The sequence below is a fragment of the Anolis carolinensis genome, chromosome 5 (genome assembly GCF_035594765.1).
Source record: "Anolis carolinensis isolate JA03-04 chromosome 5, rAnoCar3.1.pri, whole genome shotgun sequence".
In the NCBI taxonomy this organism is placed as follows: Eukaryota; Metazoa; Chordata; class Lepidosauria; order Squamata; family Dactyloidae; genus Anolis; species Anolis carolinensis.
Window position 1 is genome coordinate 21,638,864 of NC_085845.1, and position 21,253 is coordinate 21,660,116.

At 41.2% G+C, this 21,253-nt stretch overlaps 1 long non-coding RNA gene across 2 annotated transcripts in view; it reads right to left on the minus strand.

The window, feature by feature from the left end:
• Positions 1-21,253, minus strand: part of LOC134299393 (uncharacterized) — a 114,798-nt gene that overhangs the window by 68,728 nt on the left and 24,817 nt on the right. For both annotated transcript variants that reach the window (XR_010006593.1, XR_010006592.1), the window contains exon 2: positions 3,002-3,090. This is a non-coding gene — a long non-coding RNA (uncharacterized LOC134299393). The remainder of the gene's footprint in view (positions 1-3,001; positions 3,091-21,253) is intronic.

Consider the following 21,253-nt stretch of genomic DNA (forward strand, 5'->3'; position numbering starts at 1 on the left):
CCTTCTCTGATGCGAACTAGATTATAAGCCCCCCGAAGATCCAGCTTGGTGTAGACCTTGGCTCCTCGAAGTCGGTCCAGTAGATCCGAGATTAAGGGCAGGGGATAGCTGTTCCGCTTGGTGATATTGTTCAATGCTCTGTAGTCCACCACCAAGCGTAATTCCCCTGACTTCTTCTTCACAAACATCACTGGGGAGGCGGCTGGGGATTGAGAGGGTCTGATGAACCCCTTGCGAAGGTTTGTCTCTAAGAATTCCCTGAGAGCTTCTTGCTCTGGTTCAGTCAGGGAGTAGAGATGCCCTCGCGGGATCGGGGCCCCCTCCACCAAGTCAATGGCACAGTCATAAGGTCTATGTGGGGGTAATTTTTCGGCTTCTTTCTCATTGAATACATCCCAATACTCGGAGTACTTCTTTGGCAAGGTGATGATGGGCTCGGAGTCTGTGGCATGGCATACCTTGGCTACGAGGCAATGGTTTTGGCAGTACGGTGAAGCAAACTGCAGTTCTCTGTTGGACCAGGAGATGTTAGGGTCGTGGAGTGTCAGCCATGGAATTCCCAAAATCACAGGGAAATGGGGAACCTCGGTAACAAAGAAGGAAATCTCTTCCATATGTTCCCTTATCCACATCCTGGTGGGTTCCGACCACTGGCTTACGGGGCCCGTCTTGAGGGGACGGCCGTCTATGGCTTGCACCACACGGGCATTCTTGAAATCATGATATTGTAATCCCAGAGAGTCGGCATACTCTCTATCGATGAAATTGTTGGTAGCTCCAGAGTCTATCATGGCGTGGATCATGACGGGTCCCCTTTTTGCTGACCATAATGTGACCACGAGAAGGAACAGGACCCCGGTTGGCGGCTCTTGGATGGATTTTTTGACCGGGTTGGCGAGCCTCTCTACACCCGGTCGTTGGCTTCCCCCGCCGGCTGTGTGCCAGTCGGCTCAGACGCCTTCGACTCCGTGGAGGACGCCGCCGCAAGACGGGCGGCAGGCTTCCCTTTGGCTGGGCACTCTCTGGCGAAGTGGCCCCCGTTCCCGCAGTACCAGCAGAGGTTCAAGCGTTGACGACGGGCCTTCTCGGTGGCATCTAGTCTGGGACGCACATTGCCCAACTGCATCGGCACCTCCTCGCCTCCTCTGGGGTATGGGGTTGGCGGCGGGGGTCTCCACACCGGACGTGGCTGAACACTGGCGGGAGCGGGGGGTTTTGCCCCGGCTCTACCGCCCTGGCCTCGAACCCATTGTTTCCTGTTGGCAATCATGACTTCAGCCCGTAAACATTGATCAATGAGTGCCTCGAGGGTCTGGGGAGGATCCACCTTGGAGATTTCTTCCAGCATTTCAATGTTGAGACCCTCCCGAAATTGTCCTCTGAGGGCTACATCGTTCCAGCCGGTGTTGTGGGCCAGCACGCGGAACTCGGCTATGTACTGAGACATGGGTCTGTCTCCTTGAAGGAGGCGCCGGAGTTTGTGACCGGCTGCCTCCAAATTGTCCTCGATTCCCCAGGTCTCCTTAAGGTGATCCAAGAAGCGTTGTGCTGAACTTAGGTGGGGGGAGGCTTGGTCAAACAGGGCCGTCGCCCAGCTAGCCGCTGGTCCGTCTAGAAGACTGTAGACCCACGCCACCTTGATGTCTTCTTGGGGAAACTCGGCATCACGGGCCTCTAGATAAGCTTGACATTGGCGGCGGAAAACATGAACCTTAGCAGCTTCTCCAGAAAACTTGGTAGGCAACGCCATGGCCGGGAGGCGAACTCCGCGCTCCCTCAACCCTTTTATTTCTCCATCCTGCGCGTTGAGTCTGTCACGGATGCGGTCCACTTCGTCCTTGCTGATGGTGTAGCTGAGCGGCTGTCCAGCCGGCGCGGCTCCGGTAGACATCCTGGCCTCGGTTAGTTGGTGCTTATGGGTGGCGGAGTCAAACTGTCACGACCCAGGCGGCAGAGGCACCAATAACCATACACAGAGGCCAGAATCTAACTAATATCTTTATTGAAGGAATATATGAAGTTAATAAAAACAAGTATAGAAAATAGTCCAGAATTAGACCCTTCAGGAAAGGTCAGAATTAGTCCAAAAAAGCAATGTCCAATAAGAAATATTAAGGTCCAAAGTTGTAATCCAATAACCGAAACACTCACTTTGCCAAGCAAAGAGAGGGGAGATGACAAGGTCCTTAGTCCATAAAACTTGAGCGTGGCTAGGAATTAACTTGATACTTGAAACAAGGCTTGAACGTGGAACAAGGTAACTAAGAACAAGAACAAGGTCCGTGGAATAACTTGGTAAAATCCGTGAAACAAGGCAAGGATTAGTCCTGGGAAACAAGGCAAAGTCCGTAGGTAAACAAAGGCTGGGAAGCAAGGCGAAGGCTGGATAGCAAGGCAAGGCTTGAGCTGACGCGAGGCTTGAATCGGAGCGCGCTGTCCAGACACAACTCGCTCCGTAGGCTGACGAATTGACTCCGCGAAGTTGCTACGCGGGCAAAAACCCCTATATAGAGTCCAACTTTCTCACCAAAGCGGTTCTCTGGGAATCAGAAACGAAAGCTAAACTCTGAGACCAGATGTTAAACTCCTTAAAGATTCTCACGAGAACCAATGTTAATTGGCAACATTCTTAGCTGCTATCCTCGCACTCCTGCGCGAAGCTGAATCCAAACTTCTCTGTTGTTTACAAAACTCCCGGCGCAAGAACACGGGAGAAGTAGGCTCTGGGGTTGTTTGACATACTTCTGGGGCACAACTTTCTTGCAGGTGCAAGGTTTCCAGATCTGCCTGGGAAGGATCTGGCTGAGAGGAATCCAGTTCAGACTGGGAAGGTAAAAAACCCAAGTTTTCATCTTCATCAGGGATTACAATGTCCTGAGCAGGACTACAAGGCCCATGGTTCATCACAGTGTGATGGGGGTAGGAAAATTATCCATTTAATTTCAAAACGGGGCTTTGCAAAAATTAAGGGGGAAACAACGATCCCAAATGCTTTACTTACCTGGTGGAATAAAGTCCTTGGTTACTGCTCCCATGTAGTGAACCTTCATCCACAGGAAACTAATTTGGTCCCTCTCTGCTCTTCTTCCACTGGAAGACAAAGAATGTTTTATTTAAGCTTTTGATCATTGACTGGTTATTGCAGAAGGGTTTTTAATTGACGTACTGCTTTTTCCTTCATTCACTATATTTTAAATGCTATAAATACATTTTAATTTAGGTCTATTTTTAATGTGATCGATTGAAAAAGAGTACAGATAAAATTAATCATAACAAAAATGAACTCATGTTGTCAGCCATCTTGAGCACCTTACAATGTCAGAAAGTAAAGTTAAATTAAGAAAATTTAGGGGCCCAAGACAGGTAGTGTGGAATATATAGCTCTCTCTTCCAAGAGAAGAGAACTGTCAGAGAGTGCACAAGAAACACTAAAAAGTACAATCATCTCTCCACATTTGCAGTTTTAACTTTTGAGGATTCAATTATTTACATACTTGATTTAAAAGTTATCTCTGTGAATCTCCAGGTCCTCCAGTGGGATTCTGTGATTTCTAAACACCCCTCTAAGGCACCCCTCTAAACATCCCTCTAAGAATTCCTAGATTCTCCAAAGCAATTCTATGGTTAGCTTCCATTGGTAGTTGACCACAGAGCTAGAAGAACTAGAAATTCCTAAAAAAAAAACTATTATCTAAGTTAAAAATAGAAATTTCTTTCTCTGTAGTTTTTCACTTTCACAGGTATCTTGTGACATAAGCCTAGCAAATGTGGAGGACTAGCCTGGGTTCTTGTTAACGTTCAAATGAGTCAATAGAGAGCCTTTTGTCTTTCAGAACAAACCACCTGACATTGATGAGGAATAAATAATTAACTAGAGGAAACTCATATTGCATACAAATTGGTGCTATCAGTATGTTTCAAACAGCACTGATACTTAGCTCCTTTCAGCAACAGGCAGCAGAGAAGAGGTAGAATACACCTGTTAAACATCACAGAATAACATTCGACAAGAAGACAGAGTACAAGAAAACAGCACAACACTGAATCCAATTGGAACAGTGGAGGAAACCGAAACTGGCAACATGGAATTATCTCTACTGGAATGGTGCCAAACCCCAGGTTAATTGTGCCTTTAATCATTCTGAAGTGCAATACAGTCTTGAATATGCAAAAGCAGTGAGGAAGAAAGCAAATGATTTTTAAAGGACTGCAACCAAGCCATGCTCTTCAGTTTGTGGATAAGGTCAGAAATAGATGTTGAGTTATCAGAAAATTGCAAGCCTGGAATGAACCAAGAATGATTTTTTTTATTGTATTGCACATTTCAAAATGCCAGGTACAAAACATCATTATCTTATGAAATATTTATATTTATTATTAAACTACTATATATCATTGCATGTTAGTAATAAATATAGTCAAATCTATAATCCTATGGCATTTGACCTTTCAGATATTCCAATTTTAATTGTTGGAAGTACGGTAAATTCTCAGCCTCTGTCAAATACTGAAAGACAAATGTTGGCACTGAATATATAATATCTGTTAACAGAAGTAACTTATGAAAACAAAAGTCTTTCGGTTTTATGTGGAACCAAGTAATAATTGTTATTGAGAAGTACCTGCAAATCACTGCAACTTATGGAGATTTTAAGGTGATCTTATCACAGGGTTTTCTTGGTAAAATTTGTTCAGAGGGTTTTGTTTTCCTATGAGGTTGGGAGTGTGTGAGTTGCCCAAGGTCACCTATTGATTTCCATGGTTGACTGGGGGTTTGGACCCTGGTTTCCAAAGTTATAGTCCAAAGCTCAAACCACTACACCACTCTTTCTCTCTACACAACACTTACACAAATTGATGTCAAAGAAAAAACCCTGACTTCAAGAGGACTGATTTCTATACCCAGTGAAAGATGAAAACCTATTATAAGATAGTATTACTGATGCTATTGTTGTCATGTGCTTTCATATCAACTCCAACTCATCTTTCTTGGCAAGATGAGTTGGTTTACCAATGCATTCCTGTAAGGCTGTTCCAACAAACAAAGCACTGTATGGTACTGACCCAGACTTGATAGCCTAATACAGTAGATCCTCCAATTTCACAGGGGTTAGGGTCACAACATCCCCATTATAGTGGGAAAATCTAGGTTTTTAAAACTTGGAAGACCACCTATGACAGACCATAGAGTTGCACTAGAGCAGTAATTCTCAACCTGGGTCCCAGATGTTTTGGCCTTCAACTCCCAGAAATCCTAACAGCTGGTAATTTCTGGGAGTTGTAGGCCAAAACACCTAGGGACTCACAGGTTGAGAACTAGATGAACTAGAGATTCCTGGAAAGAACGTAATAATCAGATTTGCAAATAATCAGAAAGTTAAAATCACAAATATGGATGGGCAATTGCTTATGGCTTAAAAGGATCTCTGTCCAGTTTTGAGATCTCCACATCCTACTTAACCACAAGCCATCGTTTGTGTAGCACTGAGGTACTGGATTGCCCCTTTTAAATGCAAATGGATACATTTGACTGCTATGCTTTAATAAAATGTTTGTAAACAATGATGTTATAGCTGTTGTATTTGTTAATGTTTAAAACTTAAAATGAGAATGCCACTATTTAATTTCTTTATATTTTATTCTTTTCCAGTTTACACATTCATGTATATAAACTGAGAATCGGATACAGATTAATTATAGATATCCTTCCAAAGCATAACTGTATTTATAAAATACCATATAAACCAGAACCAAATAAAAATTCAATGTGTGGGACATGAATATATGTGTGTTCGTATTCTGCAGCAGCAGTAAGTGGATCTCAAAAAATCTTTACATTTTATTGTAGACAGCATGTCAAATGCAGTTTACATTTCTCGGCCAGTAATTATATTTTTGTGCAAGTGGCTTTGAAGACACAGACACAACAAATAATAACTGGCTTTATCTGGGAGGAAAAACAAGCATTTTGATCAACATGAAAGAGCCACAATGCATTTAGGAGACCTCACATACAGCCATAATATAATAAATTAGGAGGATTAATGGAATTGCGGGCAACAGTGGTAACCTACACTTGTAGGCTGCCTATTTTAAGGAAGCTGATAATACAGTTTATCATGGACTCCATGGGAATTCCCACAATATATTAGTTGTGGAGTAACAATAAAGTGCACACAGTGAGGGGTATGTCTCTTTTGACACACATTCTCTTCCCACACTTACTTTACCAGGGAAACAACTCTGGTGCAGTTTAATTAAACTCCACTGCAATGAATTAGTCCAGGTCCTAGCCCTCTGACAGCAAGGAACTTGGCAGAACCACGGGGGACTGTCCTTCCCTGACACTGCAGGCTGCAGACATTTTGGAGTTGGAAGTGGAGGGTCTCTCCAATGACACTGTCACTAGGCACTGTGTACAGCTGTCAATCACAGGGTCAAACCACACTCCTAACCTGGTCTCTTGTAGAATTTTTCCAGGTGCAGGTGGATGCTTTGGAAGGAGAAAAGGTATTTAACTCTCATGTGCGAGGATTTCTTTTCATTATAATAAGGAAGTAGGTAAAACTTTATTTCTATCCTGCCCTATCTCCGCAAGGGGATTTAAGGTGACTTACAACATAAAAGGCAAACATTCAATGTCACAAAAATACAACAACACATTTTAAAAAATCAAATAAATGATACAAAACATTTGACAATAAAACAATCACATAAAAGCAGTAATAGCAACTTACACAATGTCAATAAAAACAGGGCTAAACCATGCCTATATTCCATTCCATATTTCATACAGCTAGATTTTTAAACATTTACATCTCCATATGTCTGGGTACATAGGAAGATTTTTATTTGCTTCTTAAAGGAGGACAGTGATGGGGCCATTCTGATCTTCTTCAGGAGAGAGTTCCAGAGACAGGGGTGGGACTGAGAGGAGGGTCTTCCCTGATGATTGCAGTGCCCGGGCAGGGTCATATGAGAAGATGCAGTTGGCCAGGTAGTCTGGACCCGAACCATTATACTTGCATTGCCCAATTTATGGGATATTTCTTGATCCAATGTATTGTGGATTATAGTCAGGGATGACCTCAAAGAGAATTCCAGTGTCTTTTATTTCCCACCAAATGGGGCTCTACCTGCTAACAACCAGAACACATCTCTATAGCCTTGTGAGATCATCATTTAGCAAAAAAAAAAAAACTTTCATTGAACATTATTGTACCACTACATGGAACTTTATGGTTGAACTTTCTAATCTATGGCAACTCTAAGCTGAACCTATCAAGGATGGATTTTATTTTGCAAGATTTCTTCAGAAGATATTTTTCTTGCCTTCCTCTGAGGCTGAGAGAGTGTGATGTATCAGAACAAGAGCAAATATTAATATATATGTCAGGCCTTTTGTTGTTGTTGTTGTGTGTGTATGTGTGTGTGTGTGTGTGCGTGCGCGCGCGCACGCGCACACACACACACACACACACACATATGGATTCTAACTAAATGGGATGTGCATCATGGAATGGAACATGCACAATCCCATGGGGAAATGTTGAAAAACATGCATCCAACAACTATCTGATGAGGTCCTTAGTCTTCTCCAACAAAATGGTATTGCATTTTCCATTATTTATATAGATATCTGAGCATGCTCAGAATATTCATTATTTGTTTTTTAGCTGATGATTTTATGTTACAAAGTTTTTAAGATAATATAAGCCGTCTTGGGTCCAACTAGAGAAAGGAGGCATAGGATTTTCCTAAATAAATAAATAAATATTTGTTTGATTGCTTTTATTAATAGATGAGAATGTGTAGGATTATCACATCATCAGGAAGGAACAACATGCAGACCATTGGCTCATGCCACCTTCCATAGATTAGTGGAAATGCAACATATCCACGTACAATATATGACTAAAGTTTGAAGTGAATGGCCCTTGCTTCCCTTGATTCATGCTTCTCACATTCCATGTTCCCATTACATATTACATATATTGTGTAGCTTCAGACTACCTTTGAGCATGTCAACAGCTGAATGTCCTTCCGGTTTGAGTCCAGTTGCATCTTGTTGAGTGCCCTCCAACAAGAAAGTGTAATCTCCTGACACTGTTTCTTCTTTTATTTTGAATTGTCTCATCATAGGAGTTTCATGGTAAAATATATTCAAAAGGGGACTTACTGTGCCTCCTTCTGCCCAGTATTAAAAAGTTTTAGCTATGATGCCACATCCATTGTCTCTGAGAGGTTCTTCACCAATGTCATTTTACATCACTGCTGCTGCCCAATAGCTGTTTGCAACATTTAGCCCGGCTTTTTCGCACAAGCCCATGTGACATGGGAGGCACTGCCAACAGATATATACACTTCACTTGCTTCAGAGGTTGCCAACAGAACCTCTGAAGATACCAGCCAAAGATGCAGATGAAACATCAGGAGAAAATGCTACTGGAACAGCCCAAAAAACTCACAGTTCATGAAGGCCTTCGACAATACATTGAATATCTCTATGGGGAGAAATTGTTCCAAGACACAGGAGATTGGGTTAATTGCAACATTCATGCTCGCTTTAAACAGACAAGGGTTCTTCCTCCTACTCTGGATATTCCACAGATAGATAGATAGATAGATAGATAGATAGATAGATAGATAGATAGATAGATAGATAGATACACACACACACATACATACACACTCTACTTGCTTCAATGCCAACAGAACCTCTAAAGATGCCAGCCACATATGCAGGCAAAATGTCAGGAGGGAATACTACTGGAAAATGGTCATACAGCCCAAAAAACTAACAGCAACCCCCTACTGCTGCCATTGGTGTAGCCTCTTGCCTCACAGGAGGATGCAAACCTACTACCTTGGAAATGTAACACCTTTGGTCATTTAAGGGTTTAGTGTTTGATAATTTCATTCATATTTTTTCCAACAAAGAAAAGTCCAACAAAGAGAATAAATAGTCAATAATCTATGTTAAAATGAACATTGCCATCCAAAGAGATTTTGCCCTCTGAGGGAAAGGACAAAATGATTTGCCCTCACCCTTCACACACAGAAGCTGACTGTGCTAGCAACTGAATGTACTTCAACAATGCCGACACAATAGGCAGCAGGTGATTTCAGGGGACACTGGGTAGGTGGCATGGCACACACATTTCTGCGCTCCAACAGTTTGCCAATAGTCTATATCCCTTAGCTCCCGTCATCCAAGGCAGTTGCTTCACTCTATCTCATGGTAGGTCTTCACCCCAACACCTTTTAACTGTCCCCCATCTCTCAAAGAAGAGGTGGTGTTGAATTTGTCAATGGCTAGGTTAATGTAAGCAGTGGCTCCAGCAGTGAAAGGCAGGGCCAGGATAGAAGGGGAGCAATTGCCTTTGAAATCAGAAGCCTAGAAGGAACTGTAGCTGGATCCCAGAGGGCATGCTTGCCCATTCTAATTCAAATTCCCTCTGTCTATAGCTGTCTTGCAAGTAAAGGGAGAATCTTGTATCAATGTATTTCCACTATTCTATTCTTCTTCTTACACAGGTAATGCAGAGGTCAGAGATTTTCAGGTGGAATAAACAGATCGAATGTCAGCAACCATAGCTACTGGTCCACAAGTACAATGGTTCTCTCAACTTCAGAAGGAAATGGAAGAAAAGGAAAGAAAACTGCTCTAGCTAGAGCAATGTATGTGAAGAAGAACTACTTTTTATGGAGTAGTGTCAAAGGCAGCATTGGCAATTAATTTCTCCTGCTTTATTCTCTCAAATGCAAACAAAAAGCTTCAAATGTATTTGTATTTAGAATTAAGACACACATTATGGTGCCAACAACTTAACAGCTACAATTGAAATCTGTGTTTTCAGAATTTTGGAAAACGTCACAGATATATTAAGGTTTGAAAATACTGTACTAGTAGTAGCTCCAGTCAAAGGTTCTTTCGCTACATATAATAATAAGGCCTATAAATATCTGGGCATACTACAGCTGGACAACATCAAGCATGAACATGTGAAAACTGTGGTCAGCAAAGAATACACACAAAGGGTCAGAAAAATTCTCAAAAGCAAGCTCAATGGAGGCAACACCATCAAGGCCATAAACACCTGGGCCATACCTGTCATAAGATATACTGCTGGCATTATAAATTGGACACAGGTGGAACTGGACAATTTGGACAGAAAAACAAGAAAACTCATGACCATTCATCATTCACTGCACCCTCGCAGTGATGTTGACCGGCTATATCTGCCTAGAAGATCAGGGGGCAGAGGACTCTTACAAGTAAAGCAAGCAGTCAAAGAAGAAGAACATGCCCTGGCAGAATATGTCAAGCAAAGTGAAGAACCTGCTTTGATTGAAGTCAAAAATCAGAAACTCTTCAAAACACAGCAGATAAAAAACCAGTACAAGAAAACCACACTACAAACTAGAGCTGACAGCTGGCACAACAAAACACTGCATGGAAAGTTCCTTGACAAAATTGAAGGAAAAGCTGATAAGGAGAAGACCTGGCTCTGGCTCACGAATGGGACCCTGAAGAAGGAGACAGAAGGCCTGATCCTTGCAGCCCAGGAGCAAGCCATCAGAACAAATGCAATTAAGGCCAAGATTGAAAAATCAGCTGATGACCCAAAATGCAGACTGTGCAAGGAAACCGACGAAACCATTGATCATATCCTCAGCTGCTGTAAGAAAATCGCACAGACAGACTACAAACAGAGGCACAACTATGTGGCCCAAATGATTCATTGGAACTTATGCCTCAAGTACCACCTCCCAGCAGCAAAGAACTGGTGGGATCACAAACCTGCAAAAGTATTGGAAAATGAGCACGCAAAGATACTGTGGGACTTCCGAATCCAGACTGACAAAGTTCTGGAACACAACACACCAGACATCACAGTTGTGGAAAAGAACAAGGTTTGGATCATTGATGTTGCCATCCCAGGTGACAGTCGCATAGATGAAAAACAACAGGAAAAACTCAGCCGCTATCAGGACCTCAAGATTGAACTTCAAAGACTCTGGCAGAAACCAGTACAGGTGATCCCGGTGGTGATGGGCACACTGGGTGCTGTGCCAAAAGATCTCAGCCGGCATTTGGAAACAATAGACATTGACAAAATCACCATCTGCCAACTGCAAAAGGCCACCCTACTGGGATCTGCACACATCATCAGAAAATACATCACACAGTCCTAGACACTTGGGAAGTGTTCGACTTGTGGTTTTGCGAAACGAAATCCAGCATATCTATCTTGTTTGCTGTGCCATACAACGTCGTTGTGTTGATAATAATAATAATAATAATAATAATAATAATAATAATGATGCCTAGGCTGCAGACAGGGATTCAAATGCTATGGATTATAGCTTCCTCAGTTCCTTGGAATTTCATTCCTGTGCAATGATGTCATAAAAATATGTTCCTCAACCAAGAGTTTAATCTGTGCTACATGTTCTTCTCAATCACGCACTTCTTGTACTGCTTCAAAAAGGACCTTGTTGGTGTAATTGTTGTGTTCCTTCAAATCATTTCTGAATTATGGAGATCCTAAGGGGACCCTATTGCTAGGTTTTCTGGGACCGAGAATGTGTGAGTTGCCCAAGGTGACCCAGTGAGTTTCCATAGCTAAGTGAAGCACTGAACCTTGGTTTCCAAAGTTGTAGTCTAACATTCAGACCACTACACTATGCTGGCTAACAAAGAACCTTGGTTTTCTACAAAAGTCTGCTCTGACCACTTCATCATGGAATGGAGGTAGATCTGGGACCTTGATGATTTGACTGCTGAAGATCAAACTCTGGCAGGTTCCCCCAAATTGGTAAGATGTTGAGTATGAATTGTACAAGCAACTGGTGATTTCCATATCAACAAGCCAGTAAATCCTCACCACCAGAAATGTGATGCCACTAGCAAGGCTCTCAGAAAGAGTTGCATACTGGCCACAAGGCAGAAATTCACCCATTGCTGCTGTAGACAGTGGGTCGAGCCAGATCCAACCAGATGTACCTGTCATAGAATCGAGTTGGAAGAATTGCCATCCAGTACAACCCCCTACACCTCTGAGACTACAGAAAAACTCTAGAGCTTTAAGGAAGCTCAGGAGTAAATCTCATGTTTCGCTATTGCAGAGTAATGGCTGGAGCAGCAGGATGCTGCATAATCCAGCCTATGCATCATGTGGACTCATTGCAGCAGCTGAGTAATGAGTCCATATTATTTTGACTGTGTAGATAAAAACTGGAATAAATGTTCAAAAGCAAGATTCACATCTGAGATACTTGATTTTACTTTTTTTTAAAGAAAAGAAAAGAAAAGTGTCCATATCATAAACAGTATACTTCTAGGTTTTTGACATAAAACAGGCATGGGCAAACTTTGATCCCCCCAGGTGTTTGGGGCTTCCACTCCCACAATTCCTAACAGCCTAGTGGCTGTTAGGAATTGTGGGAGTGGAAAGTCCTAAACACCTGGGGGGGGATCAAAGTTTGCCCATGCCTGGCATAGAACCTCTAGATCAAAGCAGAGCTTGGGGAACTTAGATATGATTCTCAGAATCCTGCAGCCATCATGAGGCCATACTGTCAGTGGGTTTACTTCTTTTGACATGTTTTCATTTGCAAACATGGCAGGCAATAACTCATTCCTCTTCAGGAAATGGAAGTCTTCCAATAAACATGCACAATCAATACAAACAACTGTGTGTGCAAGTGGCCCAAACAAAGATGGTTCTGGTTTGTATGACCCAAATGAGTCAGAAACAGGATAACAAGAAGTACAAATAAATATATGTGTACTTCTTACTCTTTGGTTTTCTTACTTGTGCCTTTATACATCATAAAGTTTATGTATAGCTTTGGTTTGGGAGTTTGTATTAAAAAAAAAGGTAACTTTGGAAGAACATCTTTCCAAGCAGCCTGGTTACTTTTATTTTGTAACTTAGGAATCGGAGCAAGATTGCAAGAAGAAAAGACTCACGCAAAAATGCCATGTCTTTGCAATGCAAGGTGTGAGAACACAATCAATGTTTATATTTTATGTTTTATTTTTCTTTAAGGCTAAAAAGTGAGCCCATCAGTTGGTAGATCAAGACAGCTCTCATTGTTCCATTTTTATAGCCAATTTTCTGAGGGCAAGGGTACTTTTACTTTCAGTAGCCACTGTGGTTGCCATTGTGAACTTGACTAAGGGATAATTGGCTATCTTGTGAGTTATGTTCCTTGACCTAAAGGTGAGAGTCAATGTCTTTCTTGGCTGCCATCACAACAAAGACCATTATTATGGTTGGAGCTACAAAGACATAAGTATCTTATACTTTGTGTGCAAACTTACTTTTTTATTTGATTTATAATTCTCATTCCTTTCTCTTGGTCACGTCTAATCTTAGGAACGTTTGGTATCCTATATATGGATAGGCCAAGAGTTGTTTTGCAATGTTCCCTACTCTACACATACTGTACTGTTCATTCCTAATATTTGCCTTTCATGATTCTTTAATACATGCATTCGTCATATGCAACTTCCCAAAATATATGCATTTTGTAGGCAATATTCCCTAATAGATTAATTTTATCTATTTGTGCATGGACTACAAAATCACAAAATTCAGAGAAATTCAGAATGTAATGGATAAATACATTCCAATTGATATATCAGTCACAGAGTGCAAATTAATTTGATTTGCTTTAAATCGGTCCCAAATGCATAATCTTTCCTTATCCATATCCTTAATCCATAGCACAGAAGGCAGAATTGTAGAATTCTATGATTGTATTATTATAAAGCTTTAAATAAAATTTAGAAGTTTATATAGAAAACAGCTTTCATACACAAGCTCTCTAAATTTCCTCATTTGTTGTAGTCTGCCTTTCGGTTACCCCAGGGAAAACCTATCATGAGTTTTTCTTGGCAAGATTTGTTCAGACGGGAGTTGCTTTTTGCTTTCCTTTGAGGATAAGGAAGCCAAAAATAAAATGGTTTTAGCCTGTTGATAGGACAACAAGGAGAAGACCCATTTTGGCTTCAAGGGAAGGGAAGATAAAATCCTAGGATTTGTATTTTGGGGAGATACTTGGCATTCTGTTGCAGATGGATCTAGTGTTATTGTTCAAAGAAGTAGATGGTAGTTTTCTAATAAAAAAACTCAAAGTACCTCACCAAACTACAAGTTCCAGGATTCCCTAGAATGGAGCAATGGCAGTAAAAGTAGAATAAAAATGCTACATCTGTGCCGTGTAGATACACCCCAAGGATTTATTTAGTCAACAGTTAAATCAGCTTGATAGCACTTTAATTGGCATGCCCCATTGTGAGCAATCCTGTCATTAGTGAAATACTTAGCACTGTCTGCAAGAAAGTTCTAGTGCTCTAGTTCAAAAGAATCCACCACAACTTCCAAAGATTTCTAAGGATCTCATCGAAGTACAAATCCCAAGGTTCTATAGGATGGAGCCAATACCATTAAGAGTATCCAAACACTTTAACTGTCCAGTGTGGATGTTTCTAGATGGCAGACTTCAGGTACAGCTACTCCAACTTTTGGAGAACCAGAGAATCGTATAGAAATCCGAACACACATTACATTTCTTACATGAGCAAATGGTCCCTGTGAGTAAAAAAAAAAAAATACCACTCCAAAATAACACGTGTACCAGTTTAATAAATCCAACCAAGCATTTGAACCTTGAACTGTGGAAAGCAGCTTGCCAGTGTCCTCTAAAGAAAGAAATCTGGTGCAGACTGTAAAAAAACCCCAACAGCAAAAAAAACCCTCTACCCAATAGAATAGGTTGCATTTATCTGCCCAGCATAGGAGGTGCTTTCAGTGCGACCTTGCTGAAAGGGATGGAGGAAAGGTTCAAGGAAATCAACTGCATTAGGTTACCATTACCATGACAAAGTACCCAGAAATCTAAGGTTCATTTAGACTGAACATTTTTGTAGGAGACAATAGAGAAGTATACAGTTTCTGACTCCACTTTGCAAAATTATCTTGTTTGGAAAACCAAAAGCTAACCATGAACATATATGCATCTCTCCCCACGTACACGCACACTCTGTATCACAAAAGGGTTCAGTGGGGAAGAGCACATCGCACAGAGGGTAACAGCGCATTAGTGTGCGTGTATGCTCATTTCAGAGATAGTTTAGATTGTCAGCACATTTTTAAAATAAAATAAAACTACTAAAGCTATAATCCTATACCACTTATGGAAGGAGAAGCCCAATTGAACACTATGGTGTGTGTATGTGCTGCAATCACACACACATAGCCCCCAGGTTACAAACAAGATAGGTTTTGCAGCTTTGCCTATATGTATATGTGTTATATATATATGTGTGTGTGTGTGTGTGGAGTTACACTTTTAAAACATACCTGTTCTGACTTACACACAAATTCTGACAAATCTACAAAACCTGTGGAGACCAAAATCCACTGCTTCTGGTAATATGAAAATAACCAAATAAACTCAATGTATATATTACAATAACATATATCCAAAAAACAGGACTGTTCCAATCGCATAGAAGTAGAAACCAGCGGTTCTTCTCTTGAAGTAATTGTCCTGTTCTTTATTACATATGAGTAGACTCCAATTCTCATATAACTTGACTCCAACCTGCAACCGGTTATTTTCATATTACCACAAGCAGTGGATTTTGGTCTCCACAGTTTTAGGGGAACCCATTGTTCTTTTAGAAATCTACAAAACCTATCTTGTTATATAGGCTAGTATAGGGAAGGATTAACACCCCTGTGGTGTTTGTTTTGCTGTCTGTGCCTCTGTTCAGAAGATTTCAGCTCACTTTCTGCCCTTGTGATTGGATTTTGAAAAATTTGGCTTGCTGTGAAAACAAAGATTGTGATAAAGCTTCAGTAGAGACAACTTTTTTCCCATGATAACTCTTAAAGGAGTTAATTTCACTTCAGAGGGGTAGATTTTTCTCATTTCCTGTTGTCTCACCCCTGTTTTAACTATGAATCATTTGTAAATCAGATGTTTCTAACTCAGGGACTGCCTGTATTAATGTGGAAGGAAGGTTTGCTGAAATCACTGGAACCTGTGCTTCAACCATATGATTACAACACTGGAGCTGCAGCTGAATTGAATTGCCGCTTTAATTGTCTATATTATGTGCAAACCTTTTAGGATGCAATTTGTACAGTTTAAAAGTAACATTTCTGTGAATATCCTCTTTAAGCTATGCCACTGAGAAGAGATTCTGGTCAGCATGAAGAAAACTTTACATGGCTATTCATTTAGTTTTAGATAGACAGCAAATTTATTTGCAAGCCGTGTGTGTGTGTATCCATATGCCCATACATGTGTGTGCACATTGCAGCTACATCTAGAGCATTGGTTCTCAACCTGTGGATCATGACCTTTTTGGGGGTCATCGAATGACCATTTGACAGGGGTTGCCACCACCTCCTCCTTCGGCCCCCACCTCCTCTGCCTCCCCAGAATGGCTGCTGGGCCCCCTCTGCCAGCCAAACAGCCAACATGCTTTGGTTCCTTCTCTATCTTTCCTCCTATGGGTTGGCATGGTTTGAGTTCTGCAAAAGGGATCCTCCTCCTCCTCTTCCTTCGGAGGTGTGGGGCAGAGAAGTCACAGGGAGGCACTTGGAGGCAGAGGCATGCGCAACAGAAGGCAAGGAGGCAGCCCCCCTTTCTCCTTCTTCCCTTCTCTTCCCTTTTCCCCCTTTTTCTTTCTTGTCCTGTCGCTCGCTTTCTCTCCTCTCCTTTCCTCTTGTTCTAAGCCTTTCTTTTTTCTCTCTTCCTCCCCTCCTTCTTTCTCCCTTTTCCCCTATTTCTCCCTCTTTTTCTACCCCTCTCCTTCTCTTTATATCCCTTTCTTTTCTTTTTTCCCCCTCCATCTTTCTCTTCCCTTCTTTCTCCCTTTTCTCTCTTTCCCTTTCCCTTGCCTCCCTCTTCCCCTTTCTTTCTCCTTTTTATCTCTTTCCTATATTTCCATCTTCCTCCCACCTTTGTTCTTTTCCCTTCTTTTTTTAACCTTCTCTCCCTTTCTTCTCATCTCTTTTTCTCTCTATCCCTCCCTTCTCTATTCAGATAGGTTCTGTAGGTTTGTAGGTTTGCTCTTAAGTTTGTTCTGTTGGTTAACTCCTCGACATAGCCACAGGGTTCACCCCAGTTTAAGGTTCTCCCCATGATCTTATAGCACCTTAACTACCTTCATGTTTACAAGTTTCACTCAGTGCACTTTGCCCAGTCCATTGTATGATTTTATTGCTGTGTTTTATCATGTGTTTTATAATGACTGTGATTTTATTTTATGCTTTTTAATTTTATTTGTGTGTTTTTTGTATTTGATACTTTGTATGCTGGTTTTATATCTGTGAGCCGCCCCGAGTCCCTCTGGGGAGATGGTGGCGGGGTATAAAATAAAAATATTATTATTATTATTATTATTATTATTATTATTATTATTATTATTATGTTCAGTTTTTATGTAAGCCAAAATAGGTACATTTCTTAAGCACAACTCCAGCCACACACACACACACACACAAGCTTTGAATAGCGTAGGGAAGGGTGCCCGTGTTCAAAAGATGTCGCCTTATTTTCTGTCCCTGTGCGAATTGGATTTCGAAAAAATTGAAAACAAGGAGATAAAGCTTCAGTGGAGACACTTTTCCCCTTGATAAGCCTTTCAGAAGTGAACTTCCCTTCCAAAAGATAGATTCCTCTCCCTTCCTGCTGTCTCAGCCCCGTTCTTAACTAGGAGTCGTTTGTAATTTAGGGATGGGTTGTAGTCCGAAGAACAACATCATCACACAAACATGGACAGTTCTAAGGGATGGTCCATCCTAAAGGCTGTGAAAGCCATGCCTTGCATCCCTCTCTCTTAGTGCAAGATTGGCAGGTGTTTGGAGTGGATTTGGTAGCCTATTTTGCAAAAAGGAACAAACAAATGGGGCCAAAGGGATCTGGGTTATCTAGTCTAAATACAAAAGTAGACTTGTTGTGGAAGATTATCTTCGTTGTGCTCTTGCAAAGACTGCACTTGATTTTCATGTTGATGACTACACTTATACATGTATTCCTTTTAAAAATGCTAAGGGGGAACTGGTGAGCCAGAACTGATTTGCTCTTTTACTTTCTCTCTATTGGCTCTTAGTGCTTACTCAGCCGCTGTTTACTTTGCCTGATTAAACTGAAATGTCTGTGTTTCTCCAGTCCACCTCCATCATTCTCTCAGTTCCAATGCTGCTGCCAATTCCAATGCTGCTACAAATATTCCAACTAGACAGAGGACAATAGGGGTGGATATAAAAAAAAATTGTAAAAAGGAATTTCTTTGTCGGAGGATTTACTCATTGAGGGATGCCTGTATAACTTCTTCCATGAGCTGGAGAGACTTTAACTCAGTCATTCTTACATTCTTACTGTGAAAAGGCAAGACAATGTTTTAAATAATGGTTTAGGGCTATTATTAAATTAAGTTAGATTAAGTTAAGACCACACCTAGTGATTTTTTATGGAACTAGATTATATATGTGGTCTTACCTGGGTCTGCATTTTGTAATGATATTTAGTAGTAAAAAATAATTTATATTCTTATGATTGTAGGGATGTTCTATCACCAGACTGAAATACAAAGCAGTGTGGTTTTTATTTTATCCTTCAGGTAGTGACCACACCCTGGAGATAGAGAACTCCATGGCAATCCTCTAACCCAGTGGTTCTCAACCTGTGGGTCCCCAGATGTTTTGGCCTTCAACTCCCAGAAATTCTAACAGCTGGTAAATTGGCAGGGATTTTTGAGAGTTGCAAGCCAAAACACCTGGGGACCCACAGGCTGAGAACTACTTCTCTAAAGGCTCTACTGCTCTCTTTCATTTGGTTCCTGCCGGCTGCAACTCCCATAAGCCACAGATTTCCCTGGACTTCAACCCATGACTGTCCTCCTAACCAGTCAGATGACTCAGTCTTCTTCTTGGGCTGAAACTTCTATCATCCCCAGCCTGCTTAGCAAAGGGGAATGTTGGGAGATGCATTCTGAGCTGTCTGATGGGTTTAGAGAAGAGAGCTGCACCGTCAGTCGTTTTTTGCAGGGCGGGGGGTAGTTCTTTGGATGTGTATGGACCAACTCACATCATTCTCTACTCAAAGCCCAAGTGGATCATGAAGGGCATGTGCATTAAATTTGGTCCAGATCCTTTGTCGGTGAGATTCACATGGTGTCTGAATGTGGGTGGATTACAACCCCCATCATCCTTTAGCAACCTCTCCTCCCCCCAGCCCCCCTCCCCCCCCCCAGTATGTTAAGTTGGTCATGATGGTGTGCCATGTTTGGTCCAGATCCATCATTGGTGGGATTCACACAGCTTTCCGGATGTGGGTGGACTACAACTCCCCTCATCCTCTATAATTTCTCCCCCAAAACTCTACCAGTATTTTAAATTGGTCATGATGTGTACTTGGTTACTTTGCTGCTTCCCTTGTGGAGTATAAGTATCTTTAGCACTTTTCTGCATGTAGCTTTTGTTAGTGGAAAAAATAGATGCTTTATTTACAAGAAGATTAATCTGAACACGGATTGCTAAGAATCTGTCATATCAAAAAAATCTACAGCATCCTCTTTGAACTTGGTGTTTTGTACCTGAACTCTTAAAGGTTTTCCCCATCCTTCCTGCTTGCTCTATATTATCCACTTTGCTGTTATTCTCTCTTACTGCAAGTAAAAGTCAGCATGAATGTCAAGTACACAGTGTTTCCTTGTTCACATTTCAGTCTGTTGATACTCTGCATTCTAATATTCTGCCCTGGCCTGAATCACAACTCTTCTTTTACCAGACATGGAAATCCTACCCTGAAGGGTGTAATGCCGATGCTGCTCTCAATGCCGTGAGCATTTAGATCAGAGTCCAGAATGATTAAATGGGTTAGGATAGAAGGTTTTGTTCACTGAAAAGTGCACTTCATCTAGTGTTATCCTCAGATAGAGGACAAGCACCAGAATCCCATAGGGGATTCTAGGATTTGACGCCGCCCCCCAAATTTTTTTCCCCAAAACCCTTGTTTTTCCTAATTAGAAAGTTATATTACTGTATTTACACATAGAAAAGCACTGCAAAGCAGCTGGATTAAATAACAAGGAATCAACCCCTTCTTAGCAGGGGGTTGGACTAGATGGCCCATGTGGTCTCTTCCAACTCTACTATTCTATGATTCTATGATTCTATGATTCAAAGCAAAAAAATCTGTAACGGTGTAGTCATTCACAACAGTAGCCTTGACCAAGCAAATGTGTGCATAGTTGGCTCTCTGTATGAATGAATTCTGCATCCACTGGTTAAATCATACATGGTTTGAGTTGTTTTTAATCCAAAAATGCAAAGTTTGATTTTTCCATTTTATATAAGGAACATCAATTTACTATGGAACTCATGCATCCAAGGGTTTTTAGTATCCATGGGATGTCATGGACTCAGTAGATACCAAGGGTCCAGTTTATAGCTACTCATAAAGTTTCAATGAGCTTAATGGGACTAACTCTCAGGTAACTATGCTTACTATCACAACCTGAACCATTTTTTCTCACAGCCAATGATACAAGCAAGGACAAAAATCAATTCCCAATTGCCCTTGGGATGAGAAATTATAAATAGAGAGCTGGGCCAAAACAAAGCGATATAGGAAAAAATGAAATACACAGATACAAGATGGATGACAAGTGGTTCAACAACAGTATATGTGAAAAAGATCTTGGAGTCTTAGTAAACAAGAAGTTTAACATGAGCCAACAATGCGAGGCACAGTTTAAAAAGACAATGGGGTTGCTTTGAATGTGCTTTTCCTGCATGGCAGGGGGGTGGACTGGATGGCCTACATGGTCTACATCAGGGGTCCCCAAACTTTTTAAAGAGGGAGCCACTTTATGATCCTTCGGACCGTTGGAGGGCCGGACTATAGTTGGCCACCGAGCAATAATAATTAATAATAGTAATAATAATAACAACAATAATAATAACAACAATAATAATAAAAAAGAGGGTTGGAAGAGACCCTTTGGGCCATTCAGTCCAATCTCTTTCTGCCTTTGTGCACCAAAAGTACAAGCAAAGCACCCCTGACAGATGACCACCCAGCCTCAATGTTAATAATAATAATAATAATAATAATAATAATAATAATAATAATAATAATAAGGGTTGGAAGAAACCCCTTGGGTCATTGAGTCCAATCCCCTTCTGCCTTTGTGCACCAAAAGCACAAGCAAAGCATC